Source organism: Triticum dicoccoides, chromosome 3B (genome assembly GCF_002162155.2).
Source record: "Triticum dicoccoides isolate Atlit2015 ecotype Zavitan chromosome 3B, WEW_v2.0, whole genome shotgun sequence".
In the NCBI taxonomy this organism is placed as follows: domain Eukaryota; kingdom Viridiplantae; phylum Streptophyta; class Magnoliopsida; order Poales; family Poaceae; genus Triticum; species Triticum dicoccoides.
This window is the reverse complement of record NC_041385.1, coordinates 435,031,257-435,043,781: the sequence shown is the minus strand read 5'-3', so window position 1 is coordinate 435,043,781 and position 12,525 is coordinate 435,031,257.

Below are 12,525 nucleotides of genomic sequence, written 5' to 3'. Positions count from 1 at the left end.
TGGACTGGTAAGCTCCTGCCTTTTTAGGGAGGTAGCTAGGTCTGCTCACCGGCCGCCCACGCAACGTGCAGGAGTTCCCGGGGCGATGGCCCATGACCCCTGGGGGCATAGGTTTAGTCCGGCGTGCTTGACATCTCTATTAAGCCTAGGTCGGGTTGCGGCGTATTGTTTGGCCGAGGCCGGGCATGACCCAGGAAAGTGTGTCCGGCCGGAGTCAATCGAGCGTGGTGGGTAAGTTGGTGCACCCCTGCAGGGAAGAACTAATCTATGCATAGCCTGTCCTACGGTAACGGACACTTGGAGTTGTATCCCGATCGATACAACTAGAACTGGATACTTGTGATGAGAACTGGATGGTGATGAGGATTTGATTGTGATGATAACTGGATAGTATGGCTCTGGGATTGCTTTCTCGCAGGGAGTCGAGAAAGGATCTCTGGCCGAGGTTGATAACACTACTACCACTTTACTTTATGCTACTCTACTCCCTCTTGTTTGCTGCAAGATGGTGGTTTCCAGAAGATGCTAGTCTTCGATAGGACTAGACCTTCTCTCTATTCTGGCATTTCTGCAGCCCAGTCCACATATACAGCCTTCCTTTGATAATGTTGCATATGTAGTGTAGATCCTTGCTTGCGAGTACTTTGGATGAGTACTCACGGTTGCTTTGCTCCCCCTTTTCCCCTTTTTTTCTTCTTTCTGGTTGTTGCAACCAGACGGTGGAATCCAGGAGCCAGATGCCACCTTTGACGACTGCTGCTACCCCGAGGGTGCCTACTAACACGTGACGGACGCCGACGACCAAGAGTAGTTAGGAGGCTCCCAGGCAGGAGGCCTTGCCTTTTCGATCGTTGTTGTTTTGTGCTAGCCTTCTTAAGGCAAACTTGTCTAACTCATGTCTGTACTCAGATATTGTTGCTTCCGCTGACTCTTGTGTATTCGAGCTTATGTATTCGAGCCCTCGAGGCCCCTGGCTTGTAATATAAAGCTTGTATTATTTTATTTTATTTCTAGAGTTGTGTTGTGATATCTTCCCGTGAGTCCTTGATCTTGATCGTACACATTTGCGTGTATGATTAGTGTACGATTGAATCGGGGGCGTCACAAGTTGGTATCAGAGCCGACTGCCTGTAGGTAGCCCCCTTTCCAACTCCTTGGCCGAAGTTGAGTCTAGTCACTGAAAAACTTTTACTAACGTTGGCTGTGTGTCTTACGGGCTCACGTCACCATTGGGTGGTATTAGGATCTTTTACTCCTCGTCTATACTCTGGGACTCTAATCTCTCTTTTATCCGGGTTAAACATTTTACTAACTCTGACATTAGGTTCTCGTAACCACTTCTCTCAGAGAGCCCCTTCAGTACAGATGATCACTTGCTGCTTCAGAAGATTTCGAAGATACTCTCCGATGTTTCCCCAAAACCCTTGTGCCCTTCGTCGTGGTAATTCCATATCACCGATAAATCCCTCTGGATAACTACATACACCTGTCGTTCATGTTGGCATCCCCAGTTGATCTTGTATTACAAGATGCCTTGTCATACTTTCAGGTATTTTGAGAATCCATTGTGCCTGCTGCATTGCAGCTCCTTTTCTGCCTGAATACATGTATGAATAATTCCTCACAATTATCGGGGATTCGTTCATCCCAATTGTTTAGGTATTTCACAAAAGTCTTCGAAATACCATTCGATCTTCCGAAAATCCTCAACAGCCAATTGTTGTTGGAATTCTTGTTTGCTTGCATTATGGTTAGTTCCATATTTCTAGTAATCTTCGTTGACATACTCTATCATTATCGTTTCGAGTCCCTTGATCCAATATGTCGCGAATGATCGTAATCCTCAATCAGATCCTAGCATTCATCCTTTCGGCTCAGATGTCACTCCAAACATGAGCTTGTCCTTGTCAAATCAAACCTTGATTGATTGTTGATCTGTATCGAGTCAACTCAATTATCTTTTGATCAGAGCCTCTGCTTCAGATCTTCTGATTTGAAAATCGTAATTCCTTTGTATTCAAGCTTTGAAGTTATCTAGTTATATCTATAACCCGATGCCTTTGCATTCTTTCTTCTTCTGGGTGAGTATCAATACTCACATCAGATCTGTTATGGACCGCCATATCCTTGGTTGGATTATTATCCAGCAATGTCCTTCATATTCAAAATCTCGTGCGCTCTTCCCCTGATACATAATACCTTCGGTAAATTGTATCATCTGCTTTGACTCCGATACTCTGCTTTTGAACTCGTATCTTTTGCTTGGTTGATGGCTGTATATAGATTCGTAAAAATGCCCCGATGGGTTGAACTTATGCCTTCCATAATCCCAGTGAACCCGAGAGTTCTCACGAGTCTTACTCTTCTGGTACTTCGCTAGATAAATCCCCTGCACTACAATTTCTTCAAAAAACGAGGAGTGAATGAAAGGTTATGCATTGAAGAAGTGGGAGTCGACATTGAACCCTTGTGTTCATGCCCATGGACCGATGTAGAACTTATCGTGGAAGATGCTCGTAAAAATGATTACCCCTTGTTATAAGTTCATCTTGTATCGGTGGTTTGATCATTCATAATTGTGGTTCCGACCATAGTTTCTCCTTAACTCCATTTCCCGGACAAGTTAAAATACTTGTCTTCTGCAATCATTTCATCTATCTAACCTCTATTTTTGATCTACCTCAAGTATTGCCCCTTGTTATCTCGAGGATATTGTGTCATTGCACTACCACTTGTGAATTCTCATTGGAATGATACTCCATCACATCATTCCTAGCTTGATCGGTTATATCATTATCATGCTAAATTTTAACTGTGCTACCATGGTCCTTTCCGGAGCACAATTTTTGACGACGAGCTAAGCTTATGTCGATCTTCCTCGTCATACCATTTTGCCATGAGCAACAAGCTTGCTTTCGAGTTTGTGTCGTACTCGTGGTTCCAATAACCTTTCGCTTCATCATTCCATTGCCTTGATGTCATCGCCGATCGATTACATCTTCCTGAAATCTCTCGAGAAATGTGTCGTTATCATCATCAACTTTTTGAGCTCTCCTAGGATATCAACCGAATTCATGATGAGAAATACAATCGTTGCCCCTTGATGATTTGTGTTATCATGGACAACATTCTTGCCTTCCCCAACACAAACTTGTTCATATAATTTTGAAAATACATTCTTTTTGACATGTCGATGGGTTGTTGCTAAGCCCGTCGGCCACATCCTCATCTTTCCTTGCTGAAATTGTATGACTTATTTTCTAAGTTGTTTCCGGTGGATCCTTTGTGTATCCGAAGTCCGACCTTTCCCTGATGACCATGTCAACACTATCCCGAAGCATGTGTGTGGTACTCCGATCCTCAACCAAAACATTGGGAGCGCAACGCTAACTGTTCTTGATCAATTATCCAAACAACGTTGTATGGGTAAACCTCATAAGTTCCTTGCCCCTTTATCTAAACGGTTTAATACTTGGAGTCCAATCATGCTCTGCCTTTCCTTGGGAAAGTTATACTCTAATACTTGGGTATAAACATCTTTCCTTTCCATTGGTCTGATTATCATAATAATCACATTTTCCTTTCCATTGTTTTGTTTAACCTTTCTGGTAATCAAACTTGTCTGAGGAGCAGAGATAATTCCCTACTTATGTAAACACCACGGTGTACAAGCTCTGTCAGTAAGACCTTGTCACTAGTGTTGATGGCATTCCGGTAACCACCGATGGACGAGAACTTTGCCTATTGGTCCGCCTCGTTTCAACGAGCAGGAAAATGGTTCTCTTCGCCCCACGCCCTTGGTACCAAACGTTGTTGCCAACATAACTGACAGGCTATCCTCTGACTTGCCTTGCTATCATGACCGTTCAAGATGTTAGCGCCTTCCTGCTTGTAACCCACATGGTGGGCCCATAACCCACAGGTCCCAGGATCGGAACCTGACTCTCCTGTATATCTTTGATTCTAAAATATTCTTGCATTTGGCTTCGTATCATGTCACGAGCCACCTTTCGAGAGATGATCTATTCCCGATGCTCTGAACCCTTTTCTCACACTCTGTTCAGGTATCAATCGTTTATCCTTTCGCTTGAAACTTCCTATTGTACCTTCATATTTGCTCTCGATGTTCTCTTAAGTTTCAACTCGGGAGATATTTCTACCTCATTCCCTGAATTGTTCACCAGACAATCACCCCTATAAGTGTCAGCTCTTCTGAAGTTGCTCTTTACTTCCCCACCTAAATCTCGGGATGAGATTTCTTGTAGTGGAGGAGATTTGTAACACCCCCAGTGTCATGCTACAGTAATCTCTGTTAATGGCGCCATGTCATCATTGTTACTGTTGCTAATCTCACGTTGATTCAAAACCAATTCAAATTCAATTTTAAAATAAAGTCAAATAAAATATTCCTCCAAACAGTAAAACAAAAATGTTCGCTGGGTTGAAAATATCCACTGACTAAATGTCATGAATGATTCAACATCATTTGAGATAGCTAATTTCCCCTGGGAATTAAAGCAGTTCCAAATCAGCATTTTTAAATGCTTTTCCAATTGTGAAAAATCCAAATCATTTCAAACTCCTCCCAAACTTTTTGTGGCAGGTGCCAAATATTGTAATGTATTTATTTGGCCAAGTCCCACATTTCTCAGAACTCCTTTTGGCAGCTCAAATATTGCATATCATTTTTTCTGTAAAAAGAAAAGAGCAAAAGAAAGGAAAAGGGGAGAGAGAGAGAAAAGGCCCCTGACCCCCCCATCTTGGGCCTAACCCTCCGGGCTAAGCCCAACAGGCCATGTGGCCCACTACCCCTCCCCTGTCGTCTCCCACCTCCCACTGTTTGACCGACCGGGCGCCTCGGCGCCACCCGACCACCTCGCCGACCTCGCCGGGAGAGGATAAGGGCGACGCCTCGGGCTCCCCTTCCACTTACTCTGCCACCCCACTTGCGCCAGTCCTTTCCCCTCGCCCGCTTCGTCTCTCCCTCGCACCCCAGATCCCCTCCCCATCGCATCCGAACGCCACGGCCGCCATGGCCGCCGTCGCCCTCGTGGTCACTGGCCACCACGCGCGTCTTTGCCATGACGTAGCTCCTCACCATCATCCGCTACGCCCCCTGGTGCCATCCGCAAGAGCTCGGAGGCACTAGAGCGCCGTCACACCGCCTTCTTCAACCTCCGTCCGCCTCGGGCCGCCGCACACCGACGCCGTCTCCGGCCACCTCGACTCTTCCTCGGGCCTTCCCAGCAACAGAAGTGAGCGCCGGACCTCCCCCCCTTCCTTCTCTTCCCTGCTTCTGCCGCTACACGTAGCTGGTTCCCCCTTCATGCCCGAGCTTGTCGCCATCGTGGGGTTCGCCGCCGTAGCCATGGCTCGCGGAGCTCGTAGCCGCCCCCCCCGTCATGCTCAGCACGCTCCCAGAGGCGGGGCAAGCCTTCTGGCTCGCCTCGCTGTGCCCCTAGCAATGTCCCCGCCGTGCACCCGAGCGCCGTCGCTGCTCGTACTCGCCGCCGTCGCTGCAGGCGCGCTCCGGCCAAGCCACCACCGCAGTCAGATGCGCACGAGCCCTGCGGTGCCGTAGGTTCAAACCGCGACCGAAACGGGCCCCTGAGGTCGTTTTCCGGCGAACTCCGACGAGGAGCCGCCGCGAGAGGGTCGCCGGAGCTACTCCGGCGTCGCCTGCTGACCTGTCCGCCACGTGGCCCTCCTTGTGTCGCTGCCAATGGGCCCCGCGGGCCCCGTTGACTGGGTTGACCCAGTCAACGTGCTGACTGGGCAGCCCAGTGTCATTGACATGCGGGCCCCACAGTTATTCGGTTAATTAAAATGTTTATATAACTAAAGTTAATTAGTTAATCTAATTAGCCACTGACATGTGGGGCCAAACTGCTAATTACCCCCCCTGTTCTTTTAAAATAACCCACTGTTAGCACTCTCTCTATGACATGTGGGACCCCCTGGTCAACTTTGACCAGTCAACCGGACTGTTGACTGCTGACGTCACACCTATGTCATGCTGATGTCATATTTCCTTTTCTGCTAATTTAAATAATTCCAGAAATGGCTTTAATCTTTGAAAATTCATAGAAATTAAACCATAGCTCGGATCGTAAAAGTTTATATATGAAAAACACCCAGAAAAACGAGACGAATCCAAATATGCGGTCCGTTTACCTGTCAGAAGCCTCTAACTATCTGAACATGGAACATTCCCCCTCATGTCATCTGTTTGACACACGCCCGGAACCGGGAATACATTCCCGGTTGAATTCCCCCTTCGCCTATATCATGTAGCCATACGTTAGGTCACACCCGGCACAACATATTGCCACGTTATGCTTTGTGATGCTATGTTTGCTTTATATTTACTGTTTCTTCCCCCTCTTCTCTCCGGTAGACCCCAAGACCGATGTCGATGCCCCTGTGATCGACTACGTCGACGACAACCCTCCTTGCCAGAGCAACCAGGCAAGCCCCCCCTTTGATCATCCCGATATCGCCCATTCCATTCTCTCATGCTTGCATTAGATTTTGTTACTGTTATTGTTTGCACCTATTCTGATGCATAGCCTGCTTTTGTATCTGCTGTTGTACCTTACCTGCTTATCCTAAACTGCTTAGTATAGGTTGGTTAGTGATCCATCAGTGACCCCCACCTTGTCCTTGTTGGCCCTGCTTCATCATTGAAGACCCGATCAACGGGATTGCAGACCAGGCCTCGGCACCACACATCACTTTCCCCTTAGTTGCTCGACACTGCTGGGTTACTATCGAGTGCCGAGGGTGAGACCTCTACAACACTTCTGATGTTAACCCTGTAGTGTAGCTATTCGGTCGTGGTCATCGAGGGTGATTCCGCCTTAACCACTTCCGATATGACTCTGTCGTGCAACCCCTCAAGTGTGAACCTCGGGGGTGATTCCTCTTACGTTCACCTTGATGACTACATTGAGTGGAATTCACCGGGGGTGATTCCTCGGGTTTTCCCCTTAATGTTTGGACACACGGATACTTGGACTTTACCACTGTTACTTGGACAGACGGGTCAACCCTGAGGGGTACCCGCGCGAGCTTAATTGCGAGTGATGTGGAGTCGGGTTGACCTGGAGGCGCCCGCGAGATAATTACGAGGCGTGGCCGGGCATTCCTAGCCCTTGCCGCAAGTCCTCGAGACGGGGCAACGGGGTCACATCTTTCGTGAGTCTCTGCTTGTTACCGCGCGTTCCTAATCCACTATGATTTGGATATTTGATCCGAGGGGCCTCTGGCCTGATAGCACTAACCATCACGTGGGCATAGTATGGGCGTTCTGCGTCGTGTACATCAGCCGAAGCTTAATAGACGTCAGCGACGGAGCGGCGCGCGCCGGGTTGGACTGGTAAGCTCCTGCCTTTTTAGGGAGGTAGCTAGGTCTGCTCACCGGCCGCCCACGCAACATGCAGGAGTTCCCGGGGCGATGGCCCATGACCCCTGGGGGCATAGGTTTAGTCCGGCGTGCTTGAACTCTCTATTAAGCCTAGGTCGGGTTGCGGCATATTGTTTGGCCGAGGCCGGGCATGACCCAGGAAAGTGTGTCCGGCCGGAGTCAATCGAGCGTGGTGGGTAAGTTGGTGCACCCCTGCAGGGAAGAACTAATCTATGCATAGCCTGTCCTACGGTAACGGACACTTGGAGTTGTATCCCGATTGATACAACTAGAACTGGATACTTGTGATGAGAACTGGATGGTGATGAGGATTTGATTGTGATGATAACTGGATAGTATGGCTCTGGGATTGCTTTCTCGCAGGGAGTCGAGAAAGGATCTCTAGCCGAGGTTGATAACACTACTACCACTTTACTTTATGCTACTCTACTCCCTCTTGTTTGCTGCAAGATGGTGGTTTCCAGAAGATGCTAGTCTTCGATAGGACTAGACCTTCTCTCTATTCTGGCATTTCTGCAGCCCAGTCCACATATACAGCCTTCCTTTGATAATGTTGCATATGTAGTGTAGATCCTTGCTTGCGAGTACTTTGGATGAGTACTCACGGTTGCTTTGCTCCCCCTTTTCCCCTTTTTTTCTTCTTTCTGGTTGTTGCAACCAGATGGTGGAATCCAGGAGCCAGATGCCACCTTTGACGACTGCTGCTACCCCGAGGGTGCCTACTACCACGTGACGGACGCCGACGACCAAGAGTAGTTAGGAGGCTCCCAGGCAGGAGGCCTTGCCTTTTCGATCGTTGTTGTTTTGTGCTAGCCTTCTTAAGGCAAACTTGTCTAACTCATGTCTGTACTCAGATATTGTTGCTTCCGCTGACTCTTGTGTATTCGAGCTTATGTATTCGAGCCCTCGAGGCCCCTGGCTTGTAATATAAAGCTTGTATTATTTTATTTTGTGTCTAGAGTTGTGTTGTGATATCTTCCCGTGAGTCCTTGATCTTGATCGTACACATTTGCGTGTATGATTAGTGTACGATTGAATCGGGGGCGTCACAAGTTGGTATCAGAGCCGACTGCCTGTAGGTAGCCCCCTTTCCAACTCCTTGGCCGAAGTTGAGTCTAGTCACTGAAAAACTTTTACTAACGTTGGCTGTGTGTCTTACGGGCTCACGTCGCCATTGGGTGGTATTAGGATCTTTTACTCCTCGACTATACTCTGGGACTCTAATCTCTCTTTTATCCGGGTTAAACATTTTACTAACTCTGACATTAGTTTCTCGTAACCACTTCTCTCGGAGAGCCCCTTCAGTACAGATGATCACTTGCTGCTTCAGAAGATTTCGAAGATACTCTCCGATGTTTCCCCAAAACCCTTGTGCCCTTCGTCGTGGTAATTCCATATCACCGATAAATCCCTCTGGATAACTACATACACCTGTCGTTCATGTTGTCATCCCCAGTTGATCTTGTATTACAAGATGCCTTGTCATACTTTCAGGTATTTTGAGAATCCATTGTGCCTGCTGCATTGCAGCTCCTTTTCTGCCTGAATACGTGTACGAATAATTCCTCACAATTATCGGGGATTCGTTCATCCCAATTGTTTAGGTATTTCACAAAAGTCTTCGAAATACCATTCGATCTTCCGAAAATCCTCAGCAGCCAATTGTTGTTGGAATTCTTGTTTGCTTGCATTATGGTTAGTTCCATATTTCTAGTAATCTTCGTTGACATACTCTATCATTATCGTTTCGAGTCCCTTGATCCAATATGTCGCGAATGATCGTAATCCTCAATCAGATCCTAGCATTCATCCTTTCGGCTCAGATGTCACTCCAAACATGAGCTTGTCCTTGTCAAATCAAACCTTGATTGATTGTTGATCTGTATCGAGTCAACTCAATTATCTTTTGATCAGAGCCTCTGCTTCAGATCTTCTGATTTGAAAATCGTAATTCCTTTGTATTCAAGCTTTGAAGTTATCTAGTTATATCTATAACCCGATGCCTTTGCATTCTTTCTTCTTCTGGGTGAGTATCGATACTCACATTAGATCTGTTATGGACCGCCATATCCTTGGTTGGATTATTATCCAGCAATGTCCTTCATATTCAAAATCTCGTGCGCTCTTCCCCTGATACATAATACCTTCGGTAAATTGTATCATCTGCTTTGACTCCGATACTCTGCTTTTGAACTCGTATCTTTTGCTTGGTTGATGGTTGTATATAGATTCGTAAAAATGCCCCGATGGATTGAACTTATGCCTTCCATAATCCCAGTGAACCCGAGAGTTCTCACGAGTCTTACTCTTCTGGTACTTCGCTAGATAAATCCCCTGCACTACAATTTCTTCGAAAAACGAGGAGTGAATGAAAGGTTATGCATTGAAGAAGTGGGAGTCGACATTGAACCGTTGTGTTCATGCCCATGGACCGATGTAGAACTTATCGTGGAAGCTGCTCGTAAAAATGATTACCCCTTGTTATAAGTTCATCTTGTATCGGTGGTTTGATCATTCATAACCGTGGTTCCGACCATAGTTTCTCCTTAACTCCATTTCCCGGACAAGTTAAAATACTTGTCTTCTGCAATCATTTCATCTATCGAACCTCTATTTTTGATCTACCTCAAGTATTGCCCCTTGTTATCTCGAGGATATTGTGTCATTGCACTACCACTTGTGAATTCTCATTGGAATGATACTCCATCACATCATTCCTAGCTTGATCGGTTATATCATTATCATGCTAAATTTTAACTGTGCTACCATGGTCCTTTCCGGAGCACAATTTTTGACGACGAGCTAAGCTTATGTCGATCTTCCTCGTCATACCATTTTGCCATGAGCAACAAGCTTGCTTTCGAGTTTGTGTCGTACTCGTGGTTCCAATAACCTTTCGCTTCATCATTCCATTGACTTGATGTCATCGCCGATCGATTACATCTTCCTGAAATCTCTCGAGAAATGTGTCGTTATCATCATCAACTTTTTGAGCTCTCCCAGGATATCAACCGAATTCATGATGAGAAATACAATCCTTGCCCCTTGATGATTTGTGTTATCATGGACAACATTCTTGCCTTCCCCAACACAAACTTGTTCATATAATTTTGAAAATACATTCTTTTTGACATGTCGATGGGTTGTTGCTAAGCCCGTCGGCCACATCCTCATCTTTCCTTGCTGAAATTGTATGACTTATTTTCTAAGTTGTTTCCGATGGATCCTTTGTGTATCCGAAGTCCGACCTTTCCCTTATGACCATGTCAACACTATCCCGAAGCATGTGTGTGGTACTCCGATCCTTAACAAAAACATTGGGAGCGCAACGCTAACTGTTCTTGATCAATTATCCAAACAACGTTGTTTGGGTAAACCTCATAAGTTCCTTGCCCCTTTATCTAAACGGTTTAATACTTGGAGTCCAATCATGCTCTGCCTTTCCTTGGGAAAGTTATACTCTAATACTTGGGTATAAACATCTTTCCTTTCCATTGGTCTGATTATCATAATAATCACATTTTCCTTTCCATTGTTTTGTTTAACCTTTCTGGTAATCAAACTTGTCTGAGGAGCAGAGATAATTCCCTGCTTATGTAAACACCACGGTGTACAAGCTCTGTCAGTAAGACCTTGTCACTAGTGTTGATGGCATTCCGGTAACCACCGATGGATGAGAACTTTGCCTATTGGTCCGCCTCGTTTCAACGAGCAGGAAAATGGTTCTCTTCGCCCCACGCCCTTGGTACCAAACGTTGTTGCCAACATAACTGACAGGCTATCCTCTGACCTGCCTTGCTATCATGACCGTTCAAGATGTTAGCGCCTTCCTGCTTTTAACCCACATGGTGGGCCCATAACCCACAGGTCCCAGGATCGGAACCTGACTCTCCTGTATATCTTTGATTCTGAAATATTCTTGCATTTGGCTTCGTATCATGTCACGAGCCACCTTTCGAGAGATGATCTATTCCCGATGCTCTGAACCCTTTTCTCACACTCTGTTCAGGTATCAATCGTTTATCCTTTCGCTTGAAACTTCCTATTGTACCTTCATATTTGCTCTCGATGTTCTCTTAAGTTTCAACTCGGGAGATATTTCTACCTCATTCCCTGAATTGTTCACCAGACAATCACCCCTATAAGTGTCAGCTCTTCTGAAGTTGCTCTTTACTTCCCCACCTAAATCTCGGGACGAGATTTCTTGTAGTGGAGGAGATTTGTAACACCCCCAGTGTCATGCTACAGTAATCTCTGTTAATGGCGCAATGTCATCATTGTTACTGTTGCTAATCTCACGTTGATTCAAAACCAATTCAAATTCAATTTTAAAATAAAGTCAAATAAAATATTCCTCCAAACAGTAAAACAAAAATGTTCGCTGGGTTGAAAATATCCACTGACTAAATGTCATGAATGATTCAACATCATTTGAGATAGCTAATTTCCCCTGGGAATTAAAGCAGTTCCAAATCAGCATTTTTAAATGCTTTTCCAATTGTGAAAAATCCAAATCATTTCAAACTCCTCCCAAACTTTTTGTGGCAGGTGCCAAATATTGTAATGTATTTATTTTGCCAAGTCCCACATTTTTCAGAACTCCTTTTGGCAGCTCAAATATTGCATATCATTTTTTCTGTAAAAAGAAAAGAGCAAAAGAAAGGAAAAGGGGGGAGAGAGAGAAAAGGCCCCTGACCCCCCCATCCTGGGCCTAACCCTCCGGGCTAAGCCCAACAGGCCATGTGGCCCACTACCCCTCCCCTGTCGTCTCCCACCTCCCACTGTTTGACTGACCGGGCGCCTCGGCGCCACCCGACCACCTCGCCGACCTCGCCGGGAGAGGATAAGGGCGACGCCTCGGGCTCCCCTTCCACTTGCTCTGCCACCCCACTCATGCCAGTCCTTTCCCGTCGCCCGCTTCGTCTCTCCCTCGCACCCCAGATCCCCTCCCCATCGCATCCGAACGCCACGGCCGCCATGGCCGCCGTCGCCCTCGTGGTCACCGGCCACCACGCGCGTCTGCGCCATGACGTAGCTCCTCACCATCATCCGCTATGCCCCCTGGTGCCATCCGCAAGAGCTCGGAGGCGCTAGAGCGC